The following is a 13,713-nucleotide window of genomic DNA, read 5'->3' on the forward strand; positions in this document are numbered from 1 at the left end:
TTGTTTTTTCTGCATTATTTATTTTCTTTTGTTTTTTACTTTATTTTTTTAATTCTTTTTGCTTTTAGTTTTAGAAAAATTATAAACTTTCTGTTAGTGCCATTAGTTTTCAAATTTGAAAACACTTTTTTTGTTTTTTTGTTTTCTTTGTTGCTTTATTTATTTTATTTTGTTTCTACTTACAACAAAATACTTATTGTTGCTATTTTTATTTTTTCCAGTTTTTTGTTTTGTTTTCTGTATTATTTATTTTCTTTTGTTTTTTGCTTTATTTTTTAATTCTTTTTGCTTTTAGGTCAGCAAAATTATAAACTTTCTGTTGCTTTATTTATTTTATTTTGTTTCTACTTACAACAAAATACTTATTGTTGCTATTTTTTCCAGTTTTTTTGTTTGTTTTCTGCATTATTTATTTTCTTTTGTTTTTTGCTTTATTTTTTATTCTTTTTGCTTTTAGTTTTAGAAAAATTATAAACTTTCTGTTAGTGCCATTAGTTTTCAAATTTGAAAACACTTTTTTAGTTTTTTTGTTTTCTTTGTTGCTTTATTTATTTTATTTTGTGATTAACTTTACTATAAAATAGTTTTTTTCCTGTTTTTTTATTTGTTTTTTGCATTATTTATTTTCTTTTGTTTTTGCTTTAATTTTTAATTCTGTTTGCTTTTAGGTTAGCAAAATTATAAACTTTCTGTTAGTGCCATTAGTTTTAGAAAAATTATAAACTTTCTGTTAGTGCCATTAGTTTTCAAATTTGAATAGTTAAAATTTGAATTCTTTGAAAATTGTTTGAATCACAAGTTTGTGATTAACTTACTAAAAAATGAGAATAGATGCGCTTATAGAGAAAATTCAACCTAAATTCCTAGTAAATTTCTATGAATTTCAGAGAAATTCACTATGAATTTAGGTTAAACTTTTCTCTATTAGGGCATCTATTTTCACTTTGAGAGGAGCTCAACAAGGCAGAGAGGGAAGGGCTTATAAACCGGTGTGAGCCCCCTTCGGTTGGCGAGGTGGGACTAAACTCTGCCCGCAACGAGGACCAACCCTTTAGTCCCGGTTTGTGGCACAAACCGGGACTAATGGTCATGGGCCAGGGGCGAGGAGCAAAATTATAAACTTTCTGTTAGTGCCATTAGTTTTAGAAAGTTGAAAGTTGAAAGTTGGCATGGGCCAGGGACTAATGGTCATGGTATTACGAGGGCCGAACCATAAGACATGAAAGCATTTCAAATGAACTCTGAAAAAGTTGAAAGTTGGCATGGTATCATAATTTCACCCACATAGCATGTGCATGTACAAAACGGACAATGGTAGCATGTTCGTGTGTTACAAAGTTGGCATGGTATCATCATAATAGTTGCGGGAGAAAGTCTTCACTTTTTCTTCGCTTGTGTCATTTGCTTATTGCGCCGTAACCATGGATAATCTTCATTGTTTATCAGGATGCTTGGGTCAGCCTTGACATTGAAGGGAGGAATTTCATGAAACTTTTCATAATCTTCAGACATGTCTGTCTTGCCGTCCACTCCCAGGATGTCCCTTTTTCCTGAAAGAACTATGTGGCGCTTTGGCTCATCGTATGATGTATTCGCTTCCTTATCTTTTCTTTTTCTCGGTTTGGTAGACATGTCCTTCACATAGATAACCTGTGCCACATCATTGGCTAGGACGAACGGTTCGTCAGTGTACCCAAGATTTTTCAGATCCACTGTTGTCATTCCGTACTGTGGGTCTACCTGTACCCCGCCGCCTAACAGATTGACCCATTTGCACTTAAACAAAGGGACCTTAAAATCAGGTCCGTAGTCAAGTTCCCATATGTCCACTATGTAACCATAATATGTGTCCTTTCCGCTCTCGGTTGCTGCATCAAAGCGGACACCGCTGTTTTGGTTGGTGCTCTTTTGATCTTGGGCGATCGTGTAAAATGTATTCCCATTTATCTCGTATCCTTTGTAAGTCAATACAGTCAAAGATGGTCCCCTGGACAACAAGTACAACTCATCACAAACAGTGTTGTCACCTCTGAGACGTGTTTCCAACCAACTGCTGAAAGTCCTGATGTGTTCACATGTAATCCAGTCGTCGCACTGCTCCGGGTGTTTGGAGCGCAGACTGTTCTTGTGTTCATCGACATACGGGGTCACCAAGGTAGAGTTCTGTAGAACTGTGTAGTGTGCTTGAGACCAAGAATATCCGTCCCTGCATATTATTGAGTCTCTTCCAAGAGTGCCTTTTCCAGTCAGTCTCCCCTCATACCGCGATTTAGGGAGACCTATCTTCTTAAGGCCAGGAATGAAGTCAACACAAAACCCGATAACATCCTCTGTTTGATGGCCCATGGAGATGCTTCCTTCTGGCCTAGCGCGGTTACGGACATATTTCTTTAGGACTCCCATGAACCTCTCAAAGGGGAACATATTGTGTAGAAATACGGGCCCCAGGATGACAATCTCGTCGACTAGATGAACTAGGACGTGCGTCATGATATTGAAGAAGGATGGTGGGAACACCAGCTCGAAACTGACAAGACATTGCGCCACATCACTCCTTAGCCTTGGTACGATTTCTGGATCGATCACCTTCTGAGAGATTGCATTGAGGAATGCACATAGCTTCACAATGGCTAATCGGACGTTTTCCGGTAGAAGCCCCCTCAATGCAACCGGAAGCAGTTGCGTCATAATCACGTGGCAGTCATGAGACTTTAGGTTCTGAAACTTTTTCTCTGGCATATTTATTATTCCCTTTATATTCGACGAGAAGCCAGTCGTGACCTTCATACTGAGCAGGCATTCAAAGAAGATTTCTTTCTCTTCTTTCGTAAGAGCGTAGCTGGCAGGACCTTTATACTGCTTCGGAGGCTTGCCGTCTTTTTCGTGCAAACGTTGCAGGTCCTCCCGTGCCTCAGGTGTATCTTTTGTCTTCCCATACACGCCCAAGAAGCCTAGCAGGTTCACGCAAAGGTTCTTCGTCACGTGCATCACGTCGATTGAGGAGCGGACCTCTAGGTCTTTCCAGTAGGGTAGGTCCCAAAATATAGATTTCTTCTTCCACATGGGTGCGTGTCCCTCAGCGTCATTCGGAACAGCTAGTCCACCGGGACCCTTTCCAAAGATTACGTAGTGTAAATCATTGACCATAGCAAGTACGTGATCACCGGTACGCATGGCGGGCTTCTTCCGGTGATCTGCCTCGCCTTTGAAATGCTTGCCTTTCTTTCGACATTGATGGTTGGTCGGAAGAAATCGACGATGGCCCAGGTACACATTCTTCCTGCATTTGTCCAGGTATATACTTTCAGTGTCATCTAAACAGTGCGTGCATGCGTGGTATCCTTTGTTTGTCTGTCCTGAAAGGTTACTGAGAGCGGGCCAATCGTTGATGGTCACGAACAGCAACGCCTTAAGGTTAAATTCCTCCTGTCTGTGCTCATCCCACGTACGTACACCGTTTCCATTCCACAGCTGTAAAAGTTCTTCAACTAATGGCCTTAGGTACACATCAATTTCGTTGCCGGGTTGCTTAGGGCCTTGGATGAGAACTGGCATCATAATGAACTTCCGCTTCATGCACATCCAAGGAGGAAGGTTATACATACATAGAGTCACGGGCCAGGTGCTGTGATTGCTGCTCTGCTCCCCGAAAGGATTAATGCCATCCGCGCTTAAAGCAAACCATACATTCCTTGGGTCCTTTGCAAACTCATCCCAGTACTTTCTCTCGATTTTTCTCCACTGCGACCCGTCAGCGGGTGCTCTCAACTTCCCATCTTTCTTTCGGTTCTCACTGTGCCATCGCATCAACTTGGCATGCTCTTCGTTTCTGAACAGACGTTTCAACCGTGGTATTATAGGAGCATACCACATCACCTTCGCAGGAACCCTCTTCCTGGGGGGCTCGCCGTCAACATCACCAGGGTCATCTCGTCTGATCTTATACCGCAATGCACCGCATACCGGGCATGCGTTCAGATCCTTGTATGCACCGCGGTAGAGGATGCAGTCATTAGGGCATGCATGTATCTTCTCCACCTCCAATCCTAGAGGGCATACGACCTTCTTTGCTGCGTATGTACTGTCGGGCAATTCGTTATCCTTTGGAAGCTTCTTCTTCAATATTTTCAGTAGCTTCTCAAATCCTTTGTCAGCCACAGCATTCTCTGCCTTCCACTGCAGCAATTCCAGTACGGTACCGAGCTTTGTGTTGCCATCTTCGCAATTGGGGTATAACCCTTTTTTGTGATCCTCTAACATGCGATCGAACTTCAGCTTCTCCTTTTGACTTTCGCATTGCGTCCTTGCATCGACAATGACCCGGCGGAGATCATCATCATCGGGCACATCGTCTGGTTCCTCTTGATCTTCAGCAGCTTCACCCGTTGCAGCATCATTGGGCACATCGTCTGGTTCCTCTTGATCTTCACCAGCTCCCCCCGTTGCAGCATCACCGTATTCAGGGGGCACATAGTTGTCATCGTACTCTTCTTCTTCGCCGTCTTCCATCATAACCCCTATTTCTCCGTGCCTCGTCCAAACATTATAGTGTGGCATGAAACCCTTGTAAAGCAGGTGGGAGTGAAGGATTTTCCGGTTAGAGTAAGACCTCGTATTCCCACATTCAGTGCATGGACAACACATAAAACCATTCTGCTTGTTTGCCTCAGCCGCATCGAGAAACTCATGCACGCCCTTAATGTACTCGCAGGTGTGTCTGTCACCGTACATCCATTGCCGGTTCATCTGCGTGCATTATATATAATTAAGTGTCCAAATTAATAGAAGTTCATCATCACATTAAAACCAAAGTGCATACATAGTTCTCATCTAACAACATATAGCTCTCCAGAGCATCTAATTAATTAAACCATACATTGAAACTATGTAAAACATTTCAATGCGAAAACAAATGCGATCATAATCGCAACCAAGGTAACAATTGATCCAACGGCATAATGATACCAAGCCTCGGTATGAATGGCATATTTTCTAATCTTTCTAATCTTCAAGCGCATTGCATCCATCTTGATCTTGTGATCATCGACGACATCCGCAACATGCAACTCCAATATCATCTTCTCCTCCTCAATTTTTTTTATTTTTTCCTTCAACAAATTGTTTTCTTCTTCAACTAAATTTAACCTCTCGACAATAGGGTCGGTTGGCATTTCCGATTCACATACATCCTACATAAATAAAATCTATGTCACGTTGGTCGGCATAATTTTCATAAACAATAAATGAACCAATAGTTATAAAGATAATATATATACCACATCCGAATCATAGACAGGACGAGGGCCGACGGGGGCGGATACCAAAACCATCGCACTATATAAGATGCAATAATAAAAGTAAGAAAATAATACAAGTATCTATGTAAACATACAAGTAAGAATATTTTTCCTTTTAGAAAGAAGATAAGAACAAGAGGCTCACCACGGTGGTGCCGGCGATGAGCTCGGCGCGGGTGATCGACGGCGGTGAAGACGGGGACGGGGCGTGACGGGTCGCTAAACCTAGACAAATATTATGGAAAATGGAGCTTGGAGGTCGAGCTTGGAGAGGAGAAAGCTTAAGTAGTGTGGCTCGGGCATTTCATCGAACACCTTGTGTGCATAAGTGGTGAGCTAGAGCACCACCAAGCCCTCTCCCCCTCGGCCAGAGAAAAACAGAGCACCGGGGTGCTCTGCTCGCGAGCGAGGGGTATATAGGCACCTCATTGGTCCCGGTTGGTGACATGAGCCGGAACTAAAGTGGAGCCTTTGGTCCCGATTCAAGCCACGAACCGGGACCAATGGTGGTGGGCCAGGAGCGAGGCCCATTGGTCCTGGTTCATCCCACCAACCGGGACCAATGGCCCACGTGGCCCGGCCGGCCCCCTGGGCTCACGAACCGGGACCAATGCCCACATTGGTCCCGGTTCTGGACTGAACCGGGACTAATGGGCTGACCCGGTCTGGACCAAAGCCCTGTTTTATACTAGTGATATGAGTAATATTTTTATGGTCATGCACCCTTAATGACTAGTCTATGTTTACTAAATCTTGATAGTAGTGATACACATATTCATAGTATTGAGCCAAAAGATATAAGTTTAATAATTATAGTGCAACTTATTTGTGGCACTGTCGTTTGGGTCATATTGGTATAAATTGCATGAAGAAACTCAATGCTGATGGACTTTTTGAATCACTTGATTATGAATCACTTGGTGAAGCGCATGAAAAATTAAACAATGTAAGAAAATATTCGTATAATTTTATAAAATATTTATTGTCATGATGAAAATGTAATACACATATTTGGAAACATGTTATCGTGTCACATTAAAAAATTGGAATTTCTTGAATTATTTGTGTATAAAAAGTATAATCGGTATTTCAAAATTGCTTAGAAAAAATTTCAAGAAATATTTTGAATATTTTCAGGAATGCTTTCATAGATGAACGCTTCTGTCAGTTTTTCAAGACGACCCCCTTATCGGTGTGTTGTCCCGAGTTCAAGTCCTCCTACGCCATACGGTTTAAAATAGACCGAGATTAAAAAATTTGATGTGCTGATTTTCGGTATTACAAGTTCAGATTCGATTTAGTTTTTGTCTACAAGTTTAATGTTTGTTTTGGACTTTTGCCATATGAAAAATGATAACGTCTTCAACCGCAGCTGCGGCCGCCTACATATATGGAGTGCAACGGCCATTTATCGTCGCCCAGTTCGAATGAAGAGCAGTCGCCAAAAGAAAAAGAGTTGGAACGAAGACAAAATACACACGTAGCCGGACAATGAATTAATCTCGTGGTTGCTTCAAGTAGCGAGCACGCTAGACGCCATGCCACGGCATGCGGCGTGACTGATTGGTCTCACCAACCTGTGGGGCTCCGTCCGGCCGGCCGATGGAAACAACCTCGTAGCATAGCGCCACCCCAGCGGAGCTCCTGCGCCGTGACAACAACGCCCGCGCACGGACAATGATTTCTGCTGCGCGGCGATACCACGTACCAGTACTGTAGTAGTACCATGCACGGCCGGCATGGTCCATGCCTCGGATGTCGGGTGAGATACTTCCTTTGCGTCGATGCCACTGCTTTCCCCCAACGGTTAACGCCCCGCTCGCACCAACCTCCGGTGAGCATCCATCGATGCCATGGCATAAACATTTGTCCCCACATGAGACAAATGTTTATGAGCTGCACCGATCCCGGCCGGCGCGGCGGCCGTGGAGCCAGGATGCCACTACTCTCAACTTGAAACGCACTCCTCTGAAGCCTGAACCCGGCCGGCGACGTCCGCCGGTAATCATCGCTCGCAACGGCTACCACCAACGCCCGATGAGCCGGCCGGCCAACCGCCGTGGAGCCGAGATGATAGCCACTTAGCCAGGCCGGCCCTTAGCGCCACGTACCACCGTACCTATCATGGTATCAGCTAGAGCACGCACGTACGCACGTCCTGCTGCTATGGTACGTACTCGTATATAACGTACCTATACGAATACGAGAGACGGTGGGATTCAAAATTCCAACCAAGGATATCCTTGTACGTACTACCTACACAGGCATGCGAACCCCCGGCGCGGCCGATCGGATCACGTGAGGCTGAAAGAAACCGATCGGGGCCGGGAGAGGAGGGCCAAAAACAGAAAAGCTGGAGCGCCGGTGACGGTAGCAGCTACCGGCATTTATGTCGTCGACGGCGTCGCTCCGCTGCCATTACTCCGACGACCCGTGCTCGATCCGCCCCGCTGCTTTTTTTGTTTTTGAAACGGCCCAACTACGTCGCTCACTCGCACGCTCCAAACCGCAAGCTCTCCATACTCCAGAGCGGCAGAGCCGAGAGGGGCAAGCAATTGAAGCAAGAGTGCAAGACGTCAACGGGCGCGCGGTCCACGTCGCAGGTGCGGTGGCACGCCGAGCCCACGACGCTGACACGCGGGGCACTCCACGGTTAAGAAAGGCGCTGTTGTCTACTCACTCCGTTTGAAATTACTTGTCGTAGAAATGGATGTATCTAGACGTATTTTAGTTCTAGATACATCCATATCTGAGACAAGTAATTACGAAGAGAGGGAGTACCAGCAAGCCAGGGAGTACCAGCAAGGCAGAGGCAGGCAGGGAGGGAGGGAGGGAGGTTTTTGCCGTGGCACGCACGAGATGCCAAAAAGGCATGCAAGCGTCGCTGTCGTCCGGATTTCGTCGGATCGCGGCAGCAGTGGTGATTCGCCATGATACGTACCGCGCACCAGCAGCCACTGCACCGCGCACGCACGAACGCATGCGGCGCATCATTGTCATTTGTACACATGTTAGAGCAACTCCAACGCGGCCTAACTCATTTCGTCCGCGCGCTGCCGTTTGTACACGAGCAACCCCAACGCGTCGACTCAAACAAACGTGTGCCTGTTTTTTGTCGGCCTGCTGACCTGTTTTCGGATCAAATTTAAGCCTCATTTCATCGGCGCGGATATGAAGCGGACAGGCGGCTCGCGCGCCTACTCCTCACCCTGGCCCGTCAGTCGGCGACACAACCCGCCCTTTTTTATCCCCTTCCCCTGCACACCCTCTGCCCGTGCACAAATCCTACCCCTTCCCCCCACCCCTCACCGCCCATCTTCCCCAGTCACCTTGCTCGCCAACACCCTCCCCTCCTCTTCCCAGTACATCCACCGGCTTTGTGCCTTCCTACGACCGGTGCAAGGCGCTAAGCGGTAGATCTGCGACGTCGGGATTTGGCGCATCCTGCCGGCCGGATTTGCCGATTTCGGTCGCCGGCGAGTGCGCCTTGTCATGGATTGGTCGGGTACCGGACCACACAGCCTCGGGAGTGCCTCCACGCCGCATGCAGGTGTTGAGGCCTCCTCTAGCCGCTCGGATCTACCCTGTCATCGGTTCGCCTTCAAAGCCACGGCCGACCTTCGCCCTGGCTCGGTGCTGGCCCAGATGCTTGTCGGCTCACCATTGCTGCTCATAAAGTGTGATGACAGTCTGCGGCAGGTCGTGCACCGAGTCTCTTCGGCGCCGGAACATCCCTAATGGGTGTTCATCAAGTACAAAAATGATGGGGTATGTGCTTATGTTGGTTCGGTTTTGTTCTCGATTTCGATGCAGTTTCAGTAGCTTTATATTTGCTTAAATTTGTGTGTACGAGGGACGCAAGTTTTGATTTTGGGAAGAAGAATACATTGATCTTTTGATCGAAAGGAATTTGCTAGATGTCCATGAACTTCTAGTTAGATGAGACTAAAGAAGAGACCAAAGGGGAAGCAACGTCTACTTCTTTATAATCAAAGAAGAAAAAAGTTGTGAAGCTCAAGAATCCGCAGATCAACAATGGAGACATAGAGTAGATATTAGTCCAACTAGTAAGAGCAGTTATGAAAGTTGAACATCTTCTAAAATGTCTAACTGTTGTTTTTGTTTTCTTTGATCTTGCTCTCGTAGCAAAGAATTGGGGATCGCGGAAAAAAATTATATGAGAGCAGGTCTCACGGGTTAGCAGGTGAGACCCACTCTGATGGATGACACGTGGCATTCACAAATCATAAATCATCTAATCTCTCCTCCCTATTTCAAATGGGGGTGAGGTAGATGCTTTGTGGTTTGTAAATGTCACGTGTCAGGGCATCTTCAGCCGTTGGCCCCTCAAGAGGGGCAAAAAATCGCCCCCTGGGGGTGCACCGGCGCTAAACCGCGCACTGGGGGCGTGATGCCCCCCAGTCGCGGCCTCCCACGGGTTTTTAAAAAAGTCAAATACGGCGCAAACACGACTCAAATTTAACGCAAACATCGGCAAGTTCGTTCAAATTTAAACATACTTTACAAAAAAGGGAAAAACTACTGCGGGCTACCCCCGCCGTCTCCCTCGCCGCCCGCATCGCCGCCCGCCCACGCGGTTCTACATGCCGAGGAGGCGGTAGAACCGCGTGTAGTCACCGCCGTCGTCGTCGTCGTCGCCCCAGCCGACGCCTCCGCCGTCCCTACTGCATCCCTCCCCCGGTTGGCGCGGCGGGTTGGACGGTCCGGGTGCGTCGTCGTCGTCGCTGAGGACCAAGACGCCGTGCTCGTCCTCGCGCCCACGCTTGCGGGCGGCGATCTCCTCTAGGGCCCGGCGCTGCCGGACCATCTCGTCGCGGAGGTAGTCGTCCCGCGCCCACCGCGGGGCGTCCTTGTCGGAGAAGCCACGCCGGGCTATCTCCTCATACTCCACGGGGAGGCCGGGCTCCGGCTTGGGCTCGACGAGGATGAAGCGGCCGGTGGGGGAGGCGTTGTCGCCGATGCGGACGCCGGAGCGGCGGGTGCGCGCGCTGACATGCGCGCCCTGGGGCTCCAGCTTGACGGGGCGGAGGTGGAGGCAGGGGGAGCCGCCGGACGAGGAGGAGGACCCCCCGGTCTCCATGCGCCTCGAGGTCCAGGAGCTTCCCCGGCGGCGTGTGAAGGACGGGGGAGCGGGGTACTCGAGGCGCGGCGTGTTGCCGCCCTCGATGTACTCGAGGACAGCCTCCAACGTGCGCCCGGGCACGCCCCACCACCGACGCCGGCCGACGGCGTTGAGCCTGCCGGAGGGCTCGACGCCGTTGGGGGCCTCGAGCTGCTCGGTGTGACGGCGGCGGAAGTAGGGCTCCCAGAGCGGGCTGTCGGGAACGTACCGTGGCCCCTCCCTCGCCGCACGCGGCAGGGACGAGCGGATGCGTGCGATCTCCGCACACCGCGCCGCGCCGGTGGGTATCAGGGGCACCGGCACGCCGCCGGCGCTGATCCTCCACGCCCCGGATACCCGCATGTCCGACGGGATCGGGTACTCGGCCTCGAAAAGGAGGCGAGCCTCGCTCTCGTGAAGATGGCGGTGGCCGAAGCCGTTCGCCGCCGCGCCGTCGCCTGGGAAGCGCTCGGCCATGGGTGCTGGAGACGGCGAGAGAGAGGAGAGGGAGGAACGACGACGACGAGAGAGAGGAGAGGGAGGAACAACGACGGCGAGAGAGAGGAGAGGGAGGAACGACGACGGCGAGAGAGTACGAGTCGCCGAGTGCGCTGGGGCGCGTCTTATATAGGCCGAGGCACCGCTCGTGCGCGAGCCGCCGTGAGTACGCGTGGCGGGTGAAGGAGGGCGAGGGACGCGCGTCATCCGGTCCTTCACTGCGCCGCCCGTGAGGCATCAATGGCGCAGGCTGACCGGCGCGGCAGCGCGGCAGCTTTGGCATTGATTCGCCGCGGGAAACGAGGCGATGAGGACGACGAAGGGGCGAGAAGAGGGTGGAGTCGCTGACGCGGCGGGCCCGCGGCTGTTTCGCGCCAAAACAGTTCGCCCCGGCGCCCCCAGGCGCCCCCCAGCGCGCCAGGTTCGCCCTGGGTCCGCCGGCGCTGTTTTCGGCCCAAGCCGACAAAAATCGAGCTCCTGGGGGTGCGACTGGGCCGATTTTTCTGCGCCGGCGCAAAAAAAACGCCTGGAAAGGCCTTCCTGGGGGCGCGGCTGGAGATGCCCTCATCCATCAGGATGGGTCTCACATGTTAACCCATGAGACCTGGTCTCATATAAAATTCTTTTTTGATGAATGCATGTATCAAAAATATGTTTGATGACATAAAAAGAATATTGTATGGCAACCAAGCATACGTGTACTGAATAAAAAATAGGAGGCATGCAGACCGTGAGGACGAAAAATGCATCGACGCTTGGACGCACCGTCAACACAAATGCAAAAGGGACAGACATACCGACCCAAACGGACAACTGACGAACAAAATCGCCGTAGGAGTTTGCTCGTAAGGGCATCTCCAGCCGCGCCCCCAACAGGCCCTCCCCAGGCGATTTTGTCGCGCCAGCGCCAAAAAAGCGGCCCAGTCGCGCCTCCAGAAGCCCGTTTTTCGCCGGCTCGGGAAAAACTGGTGCCGGCGGACTCAGGCCAAACCCGGCGCCCTGGGGGATGCTTGGGGAGCCGGCGCAAGCGAAAAAGGCGCGTGGGCCCGCCCTGGCGGCGACCCGAGGGCCTTTTCCCGCCGTTTCTTGACGCTTTTCCCTCGCATCTCTCCCGCTCGCTCGCCTTCCTCCCGTCATTCTCTCCCTTTCTCCTGCCAAACCCCCTCCAGCTCGCCTTTCAGTCGCCGCCATGCCGCCGAAGAAGTACGCCATGCCGCGTGCAGCGGCAACCACGACTGGCACCGTGGCCCAGCCGAAGCAGAGGAAGCCGAGGGCGCCGCCATCGAAGCCACCGGGCATGTCGAGCGCCGAGTGGAGGGTGGAAGTTCAGCGACGCGACGCAGTCACCATCGACCGGCGGAACAGGGCCATTGCCAAGAAGGCCCGTGACAACGCGGCGCGTGCGGCGGCGTCTTCCTCGTCAGTCGACCACGCGGGGATGATGAATCCACCTGCCGTCAGCCACGCCCAGTACGCGCCCTGGGGACAGCAAGGCGTCGGCTCTCCATAGGGATCGTCGTCGCCCGGCTACGCCGACGGCGACGCGCACGGGGGGTTCAACCCAAACGTGACCTTCCCTCATGGCCACCCCGCGACGCGCACACCCTCGCCTGCCGTCGTCGGCGTGCAGTACCCTCCATACAACTACTCGCCGCCTGCCGCCTACGCGTCCACACCGACGCCCCATCTCTGACGTGGTCCGCTACCCTTCTCGCACCTCGGCGACGCAGACGACACAGGAGCCGACATGGACGACATCATCGCGACAGGATCGACCGCGGCCGCCGCGTCTCCCGGGTTCACCACCCAGGACGAGGTAGTGGATCTCAACGGCGGCATGGAGGCCGAGCTCGGCTACGTCTACGGCGAGGACGCGCACGAAGCGCAGGAACCCGGGGAGGAGGAGGAGGACGAGGAGGAGGAGGAGGAGTCGGCTCCTGTTCCGATGAAGGGGCGCTAGAAGAAGAAAAGGCGGGCGGCTAGGTCAGGCGAACCGCGCATCAAGTGGACGTCCAAGGAGGAGGAATGCCTCGCCGAAGCATGGAAAGTCGTCTGCCTCGACCCGACCACCGGCGCGAACCAGAGCTTGGAGACGTACTGGGACCGCATCAAGGCCGAGTTCGACGAGCGGAAACTCGTCGACCCGTACTTCAAAGGCGTCTACATGCAGCGCGGCTCCAAGGCGATGGCGAACCATTGGGGGCGTGTCTAGTTGGCGTGCAACAAATGGCATGGAATCGTCGAGGAGGTCGCGGCTCGCCCGGAGAGCGGCGCCAGCGTTGAGGATCAGGTACGCACGCCGTTCGCCCGCATATATTCGTCGGCTGCGCCCGCCGCCCGCCAACTGTTTGTTCCTCCGCGCAGCTGCTGCGTATGTTTGCCATGTATCGGGACGACAACCAAGACGCCGACTTCAAGCACCTCCACGTCTACAAGCGCATTGACAAGTGCGAGAAGTGGGCGGAAGTCCGATGTGCCCTCGACAAGGCCAAGGAGACATACAAGCCGGACGCGACGACTCCGGGCGCGAGTGAGGGGCGGCCGGACGGCCACAAATTGGCAAAGAAGGGGAAAAACGCCGACGCGGCAACCGCGCGAGTGCAGGAGTCCATCGAGCATTGCCTCGCCGACGCCCAGGCCCGGGCCGTCCTACGTGAAGAGAAGACCGAGGCGTGGTGGTCGTCGCTGATGAAGAACAGTGCCATCAAGCTCGACCTGCTCCGGACGAACGTCGCCGCGAAGAAGAGGAACACCGACATGGCTTTTCTGGTGGGCGGGGCGGACATGCTCCAGAGC

This window comes from Triticum aestivum, chromosome 1A (assembly GCF_018294505.1).
Source record: "Triticum aestivum cultivar Chinese Spring chromosome 1A, IWGSC CS RefSeq v2.1, whole genome shotgun sequence".
In the NCBI taxonomy this organism is placed as follows: Eukaryota; Viridiplantae; Streptophyta; class Magnoliopsida; order Poales; family Poaceae; genus Triticum; species Triticum aestivum.